The sequence below is a fragment of the Paroedura picta genome, chromosome 7 (genome assembly GCF_049243985.1).
Source record: "Paroedura picta isolate Pp20150507F chromosome 7, Ppicta_v3.0, whole genome shotgun sequence".
In the NCBI taxonomy this organism is placed as follows: Eukaryota; Metazoa; Chordata; class Lepidosauria; order Squamata; family Gekkonidae; genus Paroedura; species Paroedura picta.
In genome coordinates, this window is record NC_135375.1 from 62,958,808 (window position 1) to 62,973,876 (window position 15,069).

General features: G+C 40.9%; 1 protein-coding gene across 1 annotated transcript in view; it reads right to left on the reverse strand.

Annotated features, from left to right (window-relative positions):
- LRRC2 (leucine rich repeat containing 2) overlaps window positions 1-15,069 on the reverse strand; it is a 179,880-nt gene that overhangs the window by 107,295 nt on the left and 57,516 nt on the right. The gene's annotated exons all lie outside the window — the stretch shown is intronic.

A 15,069-nucleotide genomic window follows, 5' to 3' on the forward strand; every position in this document is an offset into this window, starting at 1 on the left:
TTATTTTGGAATAAACTGGGGACACAGACACCTTGGCAGCCACACACTGTCCCACCCTGCTGTCCCCCTCTTTGCAAAAGTCCTCCCCACCACCCTTTGCCACCCAGCCCCTTTGAAGCCAGCAACCATTCCCATCCAACCTTCCCTACTACACTTTCTTCTCACCCATGTCACCACTACCATGCCCCCATTTGCCACCACACCACCACAACCCCCTTAGTGAAGATGCTGGATTGGAGACCTCAACACACAAACAACTTGAAAAGGTCTTCAAACTGGTTGTTTTATTGCAAAAGAAGTTCAGAAACAGACTGGAATATGAGATTGCTGAATTATGAGTTATTACAAAACTGAGAACCCCCCACCCCTTCAAGGGCTAATCTCACTACACAAGCTAAATCAATTCTCACTTATACCTAGAGTTAAATTTCATTTGCACATGTGTGATCAGCCAGCAGGTGGCACTGATGGATACTAGTACGTCACTCAGACCCTCTTAGATACAGCTAGCAAAGTAAATTTAAAACTACTGACATATTCAAAATGTACTTTACCACCATTAGAGTGGGTATATTTCAGGTATGTCTTAATCCAGTATTTGACTAAAAAATTTTGGCAGCCTCTTAAGTGATTACAAACTCTCCTTACAAATGTTGTGTACTTTATGAAAGTCAACATCTTGCCATTTTTTTAGTATATACATAATACTCATAGAATGGGAAATATGAAAATATTTGATTTAAGAGAGAATATACACGTTTTCTGCTGTTACGGTGAACAGTGCAACATGAGGATTTTCCTTAAGGCTTTGGTGTATATTTCTGTCAGGTATTAAAATTCTTCATTTGAGAATGAATCCTACTTTTATACACAAGGATTACGATTCAAAGAAGAAAGTGGCTTCATTCGCAGGGTTCTGGCTAATGACCGACAAACATCCTTATGAGGTTAAATGTGCTAAGTCCCATGAAAACCAGTATAGCATCAGACTAGGATCTGGGAAAGAAATTAAAAGACGCTTGCTCCTGGGGAGGAAAGCTATGGCAAATCTAGACAGCATCCTAAAAAGTAGAGATATCACCGTGCCAACAAAAGTGTGTTGAGTCAAGACTATGGTCTTCCCAGTTGCAATGTATGGCTGTGAAAATTGGACCATAAGGAAGGCCGAGCATCAAAGAATTGGCTTTTGAACTCTGGTGCTGGAGAAGACTCTTGCGAGTCCCTTGGACTGTAAGGCGAACCAACCAGTCAGTCCTAGGGGAGATCAGCCCTGACTGCTCCTTAGAAGGCAGGTATTGAAACTCAAATACTTTGGCCACCTCATGAGAAGGAAGGACTCCCTGGAGAAGAGCCCAACACTGGGAGAGATTGAAGGCAAAAGAAAAAGGGGATGACAGAGAATGAGGTGGCTGGATGGAGTCACTGAAGCAGTCAGTGCAAGCTTAAATGGACTCTGGGGAATGGTAGAGGACAGGAAGGCCTGGAGGATCATTGTCCATAGGGTCACGTTGGGTTGCAACTAACAGCAACAACAGGATCTGGGAGACTCATTCTGCCATGGAAGCTCACAGGGTGGCCTTGGGTCAGGCCCATGCTCTCAATCTCACAACAGGGTTGTTGTGTAGATAAAATATTATGGGGATAAAATGGAGGAAAGAACAGTGTAAGTAGCTTTGGGTCCCCAGCGGGGAGGAAGGGACTCCTTAACTATAAAAGTGAAGATCCAATATGTCTGGGTTTTTAGGAGTAGAATATCAATATCATTTTAATATCCAAATTTTAAAAGGCCGTTTATCCTGTTGTAACTTAATTTTTGTCTGGTTTCTAAGTCAGGAACTTGGTGATAAAGCTTGCAATCCACAAGCCCCTCCCCCCCCAAGATCTCATCTACACACACTGCTATCCAGAAATCTATCTTCCATCCTGTATGCATGCTTCTCATTTTTGTGACCCAGATATAGAACTCTGCATTTCTCCTTTTTGAGTTGCATCTTGTTCTCATTTTCCCACTTTTACAGCATGTTCAGATCTTGAACTCTATATCTTCCATGGTGTTCTTCTAGTTTCCTTCTTTGATTGAGCAATAGGCTGTTTACCTGGATTTCAGATCATGGGATGTTTACCTGGATTTCAGTAAGGCATTTGACAAGATCCCTTATGATGTTCTGAGGGGTAAACTGGAAGACTGAAGACTGAATTTTTATATGGTTGAGTGGATAGGGAACTGGTTAGAAACAGCACCTAAAGAGTAGTAGGCAATGGTGTTTCATCAGATTGGATGGAGTTGAGCAGCAGAGTTCCACAGGGCTTGGTACTGGGTCCAGTACTTTTCAACATTTTTATTAATGTTTGGATTAGGGGGTGAAGGGACTCCTCATTAAATTTGCAAATGTCACCAAATTGGGAGGAGTAGCAAACACCCCAGAAAATAGAGATGAAATTCATAAAGATCTGAACATGCTGGAAAAGTGGGCAGGTGAGAACAAGATGCAATTCAATAAGAAGTACAGAGTTCTACATTTGGGTCACAAAAATGAGAGGCATGCTTAATGAATGTAATATACACTTCTGGGTAGCGGTGTGTGTGAGTGAGATTTTGGGGTACTTATGGACTATAAGCAGACAGTGTGATGTGGTGGTAAGGAAGTTAAATGCAGTCTTGGGCTGTATCAACAGAGACATCACATCAAAATCACAAGATCTCATAATCCCGCTGTATACCATTTTGATCAGACTGCACCTGGAGTACTGTGTACAGTTCTGAAGGCCTCAGTTCAAAAAGGACATGGACAAAATTGAGAGGGTGCAGAGGAGCATAGTGAAGATAATCTGTGGCCTACAGACCAAGCCCTATGAGGAAAGGCTGAGAGACTTGGGGGATATTCAGCCTGGAGAAAAAGGTGTTGAGAAGGGGACATGATTTGGAAAGTGTCAATTGGAGGAGGGCAGGGTGTGGTTCCTGTTGGCAGCAGAGGATAGGACCCATAGTAATGGGTTTAAACTACATTAGAACAGTACCTGCTAGATATCAGGAAAAAAGTATTCCCACTAGTTCAGCAATGGAATCAGCTACCTAATTTGTGTTACCATCTATACAAATGAAGCTATTAATGAAATGGTTGTTGATGCATAATAAAAATGATGATGAGTCATGATTTGCATGAGAGGGGAGGAAAAAGAGGTTCATACATGCTTGCCATTTGTGTCGATCACAGGCAGAGGTTTGTTATAATATTTGAATGTAGTCATTATTTATATATAATCAAATTGTGGTATCTGGTATGGATCACAGGAAAAAACTGCTGACCAAGAGAGCTGACATGAATGCATTTCCTCAGCCATAAGTATTAATATCAGTTTTCAGATACTTCTGCTTAAGGCATATATAGATTACGAACCTGTGAAACAGTGCATAGAACTTATTCAGTTGTTGAAATCAGTCTTCAACAAAATAACAATTTGTTGCTTGGATCAAAAATAAAGAATGTTCGTATGAATTAGATTCCTATACTTTGCCAAGGGCTATATAGACATAGCATGTAAGTGGAAGCAATTGCATAGACATTCAATGTTCATTAGATGAAATCCCAAGCCTTTTTGTGTGGGAAACTGGAAAAGATTTATTTTAGGGTAAGAGTGAGTGTTAAAATGAAAATGAATGTTGGCCTAGACATTCCCATAGAAGTAGGAAATAGTACATAGCTGGCATATCATCACAGAGAAAGAAGATATGAAGCAACATATCACTCACAGCTTTTCTGGAGGGAAGGCAGCATAACAAAGCCCAATCTCATCAGATCTTAGAAGGCAAGCATGGTCAGCCGTGGTTAGTACTTGGAAAGGAGACTTCCAAGGAAGACTGCAGAGAAAGGCAGTGGCAAAACACCTCTGCTTCTCACTTGCCTTGAATGCCCTTAGCCGTGATTTAACTTAACATAACTTAAAGCTTAGCTTTAAACACTACAAAGACAAAAATGACCACTGCAAAAAATAGATATGTCACAATAACAATTGGTGGTAAAGGGATCGAATGCATTCAATAATTCATTTTTCTTGGATCACAAATTGATATGAGTGGCAATTTCAGTATGGAAATCAAATGGCAAATTGTTCTGGGTTGCTCAGCAATGAGGAGCTTGAACCAAACATGGAAAAGTGAGGACTTAAGCCTCACTGCCAAATGTCATATTTCCAAATGGCTTTCCGTATTTCACATGGCTGACACAGTTGGATGATGAAAAAACTGGGCAAGAGAAAATAAATTTATTTGAACTCTAGTGTTGGCTTCTTTGGGTTCCATGGACAGCAGAAGTCACAAACAAAGAAATATTACAGCACAATAAAGTCTGATATTGATAGGCAAAATAACAAAACTCCAAGCTCACTTACTTTGGCTGTATCATGCAGTCCAATTCTATGGAGAAAGCAATTATTCCAGGACTGGTCAATGGAAAAAAGAAAACAGGCCGACAAAGGGCACGGTGGTTGGATGTGATCAAGATGGACACTGGATAGACATTGCATGGCTGAGGGAGGCGGTGCAGGATTGGGAATCATGGCAACCGCTGTGCCATGGGATTGCCAAGAGTCAGACACGACTGAATGGCTGATGACAACAACAAAGTTTAGCAGCCTGCAGGTGACAGACAAGACAGTTCCAGTGAAAGGTATTTCTGCAGATGTGAGCATTTGTTCATTTGTATATTAGTCCAGACCTCATCTTTCTAGTATGTCCTATCCACCTGTCCACTAAGCTTGACTTAATACAACCCCAGTTCATTTTGAGTCATGGAGACTATCTTTGTGTTCTGAGGGCTGCTCACATCAAAGGCATTTAACAATAGCTTCTAAGGCTTGGTATCTCTTTGTTTAAAGTAACTGGCTAAAAACTTCGCATGCCACATCACTTTTTATCACCAAGCACAGCTCTGAGATTTCAAGTGATGTTTATCAGCTCTGCACTTAACATATTCTGATTTAAAAATGCAGATCACTCATATACTACCCTCAAACTGCACATAATGGGGGGAAATATTCAAGAGAGCTCAAATAGTCATCATTGCCCTTCCTTGAATTTCCCTTTGCTCTGTGTAGCATTGTGGAATAGAGAATGCCCAAACACTTAGTGTATCTTCTTAGTCAAGAGTGACAAAAACTTCCCCATTTGTCAAGAAAGGAGGATCCTGGTCAAACAAAATAAATACCTGCCTACCATTTGTGACCTCCAAGTTCAACTGAGTACTGAGTTGAGAGGTGATTTTTCTGGTACTCCAAAAGGGCTCTTTTTTGTACTCTTGTACACTTTACAAGCCTCCCACTCCCCAATTGTCATATATCCGTCCTGGTTTCTCTTTTCTCCAATTTTGATGCTTCTTTTTTCTTTTCCAAGCAATAATCACTCTCATCTCACATGACAGAATCTCTAGGCCAGACTGCCTGATTGAATAGGTCACATTAATTTGTAGTGACACACACTCTAACTCTACATCTAGTGCAGACATTTGGCTAAGTGATACGGATTACCACCTAAATTTCTATCATAGTATATGACATAGTAAAGCCACAGTTTTAATCCATGTATTCCAGTCATCCCATTAAAGTTATACCAGCCCAAGCAGTTTCAATTTCTTGTACTTCCACACATCTGAGAAGAAAGAAGGAATAAATTAAATGGGAGTTCATTGCAACATCCAGGTAATATCTATTAAAAGGCATCATGAGTGTTAAAAATTCAACTGCTGAACTATTGAGTTGTTTTCTGTGAGGGAATACTACCTTCTCAAAGAAATTGTTTACTGAGTTTGAAATAACATGTAAAGAACTTCTTTCCTTTGGAATCAAATCGCAGTTACAGTGAATATCTGCAGTTAATATCTGCTCAGGAACTTCTGTAACAAAATGTTGCAGAAATAGTTAATCTAACTTTGAGTCATCTTTGATTTTTCTTCTTAGAACATAGGAGAAGCCATGTTGGATCAGGCCAATGGCCCATCCAGTCTAACAGTCTGTCATACAGTGGCCAAAACCCAGGTGCCAGCAGGAGGTCTACCAGTGAGGTTAGAACTCCAGAAGACTTCCCACTGTTGTCTACCAAGCACCAAACATACAGAGCATCACTTCCTAGACATAGTGTTCAATCTATACTTCATAGCTAACAGCCACTCATGGACACTGATCCATATATTTATCCAGTCCTCTCTTGAAGCTGTCTGTGTTTATGGTCACCACTACTTCTTATGGCAGTGAGTTTATGTGGTAGCATAAAGATCCCAAAAATAAAGAAATAACTTTAAGAAATAAGAAATAACAATCAGCAAGTAATTTGGTGGTCAGCCTTGAACGTCTGTTGCTAAGCTTTGTAAGCAGCTGAGTTGTACCTATGTGCTCACTAGTGCATCGTGGTCATTGGTGAGGATGCAGAGAATGTGCCCTGTCCACTTCCAGCTTCTTCAGGAAGAGTAGATCAGCGTGTGCCTTTGCTGAAGCAAGGAGCAGCCATTAGGCTCAGTTCTCTCTCCATCGGCTGATGTGTGAGATGTAGTTCTGGTTGTAGCCTAGCCACAAGAGGCTTGCAATGTGTTGCTTTTGTACCCTGCTTCAGTAAGCAGACTAGTTGGTAAACTCACTAGTAACCTACCATCTAGGGTTGCCAGGTTTTGTGCCACTCCCACAAACATCTCCCCCCACCACAACTCTGAATGGTGGCAGGAGAAAACATCACTGTCATGGCAATGAAATGGCATAACTTCTGAAATAAACCCAAAAGCGATATAAGTTTTCTCTAGAAATTACCAGGTTTTGCCACAGTGTTTTCAGTGATCCCTAGAAAAACATGGCATCACTTTCAAATTCTCCTTAGAAGTGATGTCATGCTATCATAGACTGTGCCCTCCATGTCTCTGCCCCCCCCCCATTCCTGCCAGTTGCCAAGCACTGGAACCTCCACCACCCCCACCACACAGGCAGTGCAATCCTAAACAGAGTTAGGCCCTTCTAAACATACTTTAAAGTGTATAACTGTTTAGAATTGCACTGTTAGAGTTCCAAATGCCCTTGCTCAGGATTGCTCATTAGCTTGCCCATTTTCAAAAATGCTTTTTGTAGTGCAGTGATTATAATAGTGCTACAAATTAGTTTGGTAAACAATCATGCCACTAAACCTTAGTTAGGGCCATAACTTGATATTACCTTGTTAGTATGTTACCTTTTGTAACAAGGTGTATCCAGACTCACTTTCCCACAGCCACATGTCAGCTGTGGGAAACTCATTGTTCAAGTGCTTGATTCGGATCAGAGCTGTGCTGTGGAGGAATGTGGTTTACCCTCCTCTCCACCATTTTCCCACCCCAAAACGGCCTCAAGGGGACATTTTTTGCCTGACTGGGGAGCAGCACAGAGAAATGGCTATCACATACCCTTCATGGCCTTGGACTTTCATTTCTGCAAGACCAGCTATGATAATCTCATACTCTTCCCTCCTCCATACTTAGGCTTTTCCCTCTGTTTTTTCTTCTTTCCCTTTCTGGGTGAGCAGCCCCTTTGTCCTTCTTTCTTATTTGAAAATTTCTGCCTATACCACCCTGTCATGTTATTATATTTTGATGCTGGCTCAGCCTGAGACTTGAAGGAAAAGGCAAGTTCACTTCATTAACTTATACTTCTGAAAATGGCACATGAGAAGCTTTTGAAACTTCAAAAATAACTAAAATAACTAAAATATTCTATTCAACATAGAAGGGGAAAGGTCAGATGAAATCAGGGGTAAAATGTCTGAGGTGAACCAATAATAATTTTGAGATCACTTATTAATTTCACACACTTCTGTTCATATGTTTCCAGCAAGTGAAAGTTTTAAGTTTATCACCATCTTAGAATCTTTTATATGAGAGGTTTATTTTCCGTGTTTGCTAAACATTCTAGAATGTGTTCTGAAGTTTAATTGACTCTTCAAGTTTCAGAAGGCAGGAATACACTACCAAGCCAATATGGTGAAGTGGTTAAGAAGAGCAGCCTCTAATTTGGAGAACTGGGTTTGATTCTTCCCTCTTCCATATGAAGACAGCTGGGTGACATTGGACTAGTCACAGTTCTCAGAGCTCTAGCAGTCCCTCCTACCTCACAAGGTATCTGTTGTAGGGAAAGGGAGGAAAGATTTGTTGCTGTTGTTAATTGCAAAGTCATGTCTGACCCATCACGGCCCTATGGACAATGATCCTTAAGGGTTTCCTGTCCTCTACCATTCCCCAGAGTCCATTTAAGTTCGTACCAACTGCTTCAGTGACTCTATCCAGCCACCTCATTCTCTGTCATCCCCTTCTTTTTTTGCCCTCAATTGCTCCCAGCATTAGGCTCTTCTCCAGGAAGTCATCATGAAGTAACCAAAGGAAAGATTATTATATGCCAATTTGAGACTCTTTTGGGTAGTGAAAAAAACAGTTATTTTAAGTACCCAAAAATCCTTTCCTAGACAGTCAAGGGCTGAATCTTCATGGAGCTTCCCCCCCTGCTTTTGATCCTGCTGAATTCAGATCTATTTGAACTGGATTCTTTGTGCTCCCCCCTGCGGGGGGCGGGGGGGGCAAGATGAGCAGAGACGAGACAGCAGCAGCCTGCTCCAGGTTGGGATAATCCTGGAGATTTAGGGGTATAGCCTGTGGAGGATAAGGATCTTATTGGGTACAGTGCCATAGAGTCCACCCTCCAAAGCATCAGTTTTCTCCAAGAGAACTGATCTCTGTAGTATGGAGATGAGCCATATCTCTAGGAGATCCCCAGGTCTTACCTGGAAGGTTGGCATCCCTAGCTCCCTCTATGCTCTGCCACAGCTTTACTTATCTGAGCCTTCTGGAGGTGCCAACCAAGCAAAATCAACAACTGCCTATACAGATACCTTCTCCATTGTGGTTTCTGCCTTATAGAATGATCTGCTTAAAGAGTCGGGATGGCGTTTACTCTCCTGATTTTCCACAAACTAGGAAAAACTACATTATTCAAGAGGCCTCTTCTATATAGACAATAGTGTAGCATGTACAAAAAGATTCACAAAGTTACTTGGACAAATTATTAGGGACTGTGGCCTACTCTAAGGCATATAGTTTGCTGTAAATTAGACCCTACTATATAATTTTGTATCATTTAATGTGTCATGATTAACACTTACAGTTTGCTTCAGGACCCAGGACCCAAGTACTGTGGTGCAGCCATTGTTTCCATATGGTAACAGGTAAGAATGCAGGACAATTTTGCCAGTCTCCACCCTCATCAAGTTACAGATGCTGCTTTGAAACTCACAAAACATTTTCTTTACTAAAAAGTAGCAAGATAACTAGTGTATGGAATGTATGTTTCTAATTTTATCTATTTATTTCTGGAGCAGGATTATTGTTCCAATAAAAATGGAATGATCGCTCTATAAATGTTTTAAAATGTTATATAAGTTGGATCAATAAAAACCTGCAATCACCTGATAAAGCATGGCATGTCTCCATGCTGATGTTTTCCTAACCTTGATCTTTCTCAGTAAAGTGGTATTAAAAACAGATTTGTGACCCTATAGTTCAACAACATACCGAAAGACTCAGATAAGATTTTAAATCTATGTAAAGGTGAAAAATCCAACATAAATATTGTAATAGCAGAAGCATTTGTAGACATCAAAGATGAATTCCAATTCCCAGGGTAAGTACCTGATTTTTTTTAACACAATGCCATTATTCCTCTGTATTCCTTTGTTATTCCTTTGGAACAGTCCAAAGTATATGATTTAGGTTGTAGAACCAACTAGAAATGTACTTCTATAGCCCTAATTTGTTGTTGTTCTCATTGTTGTTCAAGAATAGCATGGCAGAATGAATACAAACGGGAAAAACATCTTCTTATAAAATATTGCATGTTGTGTTCATCATATAAAAGAGAAACTTCAAATTTAATTTGAGTTTTCCATATGTGTAGCAGTGTCATCCTAAGAACACTTTCTTGGAAGTAGGTCCCACTGAATATTTTCCTGTAGGATTCTATGTAAACCTGCTTACTTCTATACAGTTGGATATTAGCTTATCTCACAAGGACCATAAGTAAATCACCTCATTATATTAAAAAAATATATTTCTTGCAGCAAAATATGAAAATCCTTAGGCTTGATTGTCAATAGCCACTGAAAATGATAGATATAATTCAGATGAAACAGAGCATTATTTCTCCAATATACTGATTGAACTGAGCACGTTTTTGTCTAATGTCAAATACATGAAAAGAATGAGTACAGTCTCAGAGGAAGATGAGTAATCATACCCCACCATCATCTGAGATCTTCCTGACCAAATCCAAGTAATAAACTCACATATTTAGGAGAAATTCATCAAGGATAAAAGGTAAAGGTAAAGGTATCCCCTGTGCAAGCACCGAGTCATGTCTGACCCTTGGGGTGACGCCCTCCAGCGTTTTCATGGCAGACTCAATACGGGGTGGTTTGCCAGTGCCTTCCCCAGTCATTACCATTTACCCCCCAGCAAGCTGGGTACTCATTTTACCGACCTCGGAAGGATGGAAGGCTGAGTCAACCTTGAGCCGGCTGCTGGGATCAAACTCCCAGCCTCATGGGCAAAGCTTTCAGACGGCTGCCTTACCACTCTGCGCCACAAGAGGCTCTCATCAAGGATAACAGTGTTGAAAAAGTTTCAGAAGAGTTTATGGATAGGATTGCTAATTCCCTCCAAAACATCCATTTTCTTCAGAGGAACTGATCCCTGAGGTTCAAAGACTAATTGTAATTCTGGTAGATCTGTAGACCCATTTTGAGGTTGATAATCTTATTAATGGAATGTATTAAACTTTTGTTCTATGGGAGGGTCAGGAATGAGTTCTCCTGGTTGAATTTCAAGAAGACCAAGAGTGCACAGACAGATCCAATTGTGAAACTAGACAGAGACCAAGATGTACCATTTATCCTACTGATCACCTTATGAATTATAATATCATCAACCTGGATTAGGGGATATACAATGATAAAACAAATTGTCTTTGTTGAAGAGCTAGTCTTGGAGAGTCTAGAAGCACAAATGGGACCTTGCAGGTAGGAAATGGTGTAGCCATTTTTCCCCCTTTGAAAAAGTAGTTGGAGATAGGGTAGAAATCAAGATCTGATTTTGAGCAAGCAGGCATTATATGACCATTCTTTAAGGCCAGCAAAAGTTTCAAATTTCCTCAGCTGTGGGTACCAAGTTTTGAATCTCAGCCAGGCCTGGCATAGAACCAAACTGCTTCAATGAGCAGTGCAAAAAGATACTGATACCAAAGGAAATTACAAAACTTGAACTCTTGTCTCCAAATTAATGCACTTACATGAGGGAGTGGGTTTAATGTAAAGCCTTCATTATACCAGAGACCTTCAAAGACTTACTAGAAACACAACTTTTATTTTATTTACATAATTGATTATAATTGATAGGCTTTGGTTACTGCTTTCACAAAATCTCTTTACCAGTCTAATAAGTATTGCTTTTCATTCTGTCCCGTCCTTCTCAGCTGTGCATAATGTAAGTACACTGATGAAAAAGGGGCCATCATCTGATATACAGTATCAAATCACGCAAATGTTTAATACATTACTATCTGGGAGATGAGAAATAAGTTGTCATTTGAATTTCACCCACACAAGGATCAGAGTACGAAAGGAGAATTTGATAGCTACAAATAAGTAAAACATCAGTGTGGCCAAAGGTTAATTATGCATAGTTAAACTTTTATGAGTTCTACAGAGTTCCATGCTAATAGAAGTAAGCAGGTGTTTTCAGTATTTGAACATCAGAGTACAGGCAGCTTAAGAAAGCCATTTCTCAATTCCATCTGCAACACTGTTGTAACATAATCACATTTTGTTATTGCGTTTTGTTTTTCAGATGTTATGATTCCTATAATTGTTATTTGATCTAGAAAATGTTGCTAGATTAACTGTTCAGAAGTAGCACAGTTATTTCGGCAATAGTAGCAACCATTTTGGTTTTCATTCCAGCAGCTTTTCATTCCGCGCATCCAATTTCTATGTTTATTCATTTCAGCAATGTGCCACCTTTTTGGTGGCTGCCCCATAATTATGAAACCATTTCCCCAGGGAGGTATGCCTGGTCGCCTCACTTTTGATCCCAAGGAGACAGCAAAAGATGCCTTTATTCAAGACTTCATTTGATTAATTGAGGATTTTATTAAAAACCTGGGGGCCATTCTGCACATCTAAAAAAATAGCATCATGCCAGCAAAACTGCATGATGCTATTAAAAAATTGCACCCCCTGCCATTTCTCACCTTCTTGCTCTCCCACTTTCTTCTGCCACTTTTTGGTGCTTTCTGGCACTCCGCATGGCTGCCTGAAATGGCGAAGGAGAGGGACACACTATACACGCATCTCTCCCTCCGCCTGTCAATTATGCCAGGTAGCCTTTTCCCCTGTTTTAAAGGGACCGTGATGCAAGCGTTTTTTTTACAGTGAAATTTGGGATGCCTATGCATCTAATCATAGATGCATAGTGCTTATTTTAATGCCACCCCCAGCCTTGAAGCTTAAGAAAAGTAACATTAGGGGAGGGGGTCTGAGAGGCATGCTTTGTGTGTCAACTGGTGGGGGGGGGGGATTGTTTTTGCTTTACCTGGATGAAGCAATACGTATTCATTGCTCCAGGCAGTTTGATACAAAAAAATCCCCATTCCTGGGAGAAGGGAGAGAGAGGCAGGTGCAAGGGCAGGCACTGGAGACAGAGACTTTGGCTAGTTTGGTTACATACATTTATTTCACTTGTGGTTGCTGGCTGCTCTCCTCCTGCTTGCACTACATAGTTGGGGGGGATCCAGTTTTGTGGATTCCCCAACTAGCACTTTAAAATGGAGGATGTAGCTGCCAGTTTGCTGCTGGGATGCTGGATGCTGGTGACTTCGTTTGAAATGCCCCCCCCCAAAAAAAGTGTCTGCAAAAGGTAAGCTTTTCACTTTATTTCCTGGATGTTGAATGATAACTGCTAGGCCTGGTTGTGATTTTAAATTGTGGTCTTGTATGTGTTTTTATCATTGATATTTAATTTATATTACAAGCCACCCTAAGTTCTGCAATGTCTAATGACAGCTAATAAATGTTGTAAATGAAATTTAAAAACAAACTATCCCATATGAACAAGACATGCCCCTTGATCTCCTATAGTCCTTTACAAATGCTATCAGATTGACTGTATAAGCATTGTGATAAATCTCTGGCTAATATTTAGCTTTGCCATACTTGTCTTATTGTTCACAGAATGTCATTGTACTTGGTTTTTCGGGTGACAAACCATAAATGTGGTACAGCTTGATTCAAATCTTATGAACTAGACATGGTAACAAGCCTTGGAGACTTGCTTCTACTATAATGCCAAGAGGACCCCTCCATATTTGGAGTGCCCCCTTTCCCAGGGTTCCCAGCCAGCATATGTCTTGCAGCTGCCCTCTACAATTGCATCAAGGCTAGGAAGGCACACAGCATGTCAGTTTTCACCCCAGGAAACTAGACTCTAGAACAAGGGCAGGTTGGGAAATCTTGGAAAACCTATGGCTGGTCACTCCCCACCATCACCCATTGCCAGAGAGAGATGATATTTGCAGGTCAATATACCATAGATGAACCCTTAATTCTGTCACGATTCCTTCCATTTCAGGTCTCCACCCAGGACAGTGGGTAAACTTTCTCTTTGCAGGAATTTTCCTTATCTCCATTTCCCATCCTGATAATCACTCTGAGTCATGAGGGTTTATTGTGATTTTCAGTAATGCCGTGACTCCCAGTCACCTGGGCAGAATGCTCAGAATGCCATTTATCCCACACCAATGGTCTTTGTCTCATGCCAGCCCAGACAATCACCCTTTTCATTTCTCACATGCCAATTCCTTCACTGCACTGACAGTTTCCACAGTAGCAATATTATTCAGATTTGCATTGTTAAAGGACTGACTTTTCAGTCTGTCTCTGCAGTCCAGAATTGTCATCTGACTTATTGCACGTTTTGGAAATTTCCAGTTTCAGAGATTTTATCAGTCATTGGGGGGGGGGGGTCTTCTCCAATACACTTCACCAATATGCGGATGACACCCACCTCTATCACCTGATGGATGGTTGCCTGGACTCCCCCTCCCCCAAGTACATTTGCCAGATCTTTGGAAGCCATAGCTGGATGGTTAGAGCTGAGTCGCCTGAAACTCAACCCCTCTAAGACAGACGTACTGTGGCTAGGCTGGAACATGATGGATCAAGAAGCACACCTACCCAGGGGTAAGGCTTAACATCTTGCCCTTGGCCAGAAATTTGGGTGTGATTGTGGATACCTCCCTCTCAGTGGAGGCCCAGGTCATGGGAATAGCCCACACGATGTTTTTCTACCTATGCCAAGTAATGTGCTCTACACAGGCCTACCCTTGTCCTAGACTTGGAAATGACAGCTTCTGCAAAACGTGGCTGCTATGATCTTCACTGGAACATCTTGGAGGGCCCATGTCCAGCCTCTGCTGAGGCAGCTGCATTGGTTGCCGGTTGCAGACTGGATCTGTTTCAAGGTTTTGGTATTAAACTCTAAGGCCTTTTGTGGTCTGGGCCCCACATATCTGAGGGACTGCCTTTCTCCTTATGCCCCCTTCAGGGCACTTTGCTCTGTGGGTGCTAATCTATTGGAGATCCCTGGACCAAGACATATACACCTGGCCATGTATAATTGTATAATTCCTCATTCTTCTTGTTTTCTTGTCTTGCCTTAGTCTTTTTGTCTTCTTGATGGTGAGCTGTAATCTTGCTTTGGCATTTTCTGTTTTAACCTTCATCAGTAGTTGTTTCAGGTCTTCACTATTTTCTGCCAGTAATATGGTATCACCTGCACTTCTCTAACTGTTAATGTTCCTTCAACTAATTTTCACTCCATCGAACCTAGTTTTCTTTATGACGTGTGATGATTACAGAATTAACTTTTCTCATTATCTTCCCAGGCTGATATGTTCTGACTTTGCTACTAATATTGGAATTTACTTGCCATTCACAGCTATAATCTGAGGTAATCTTTATGA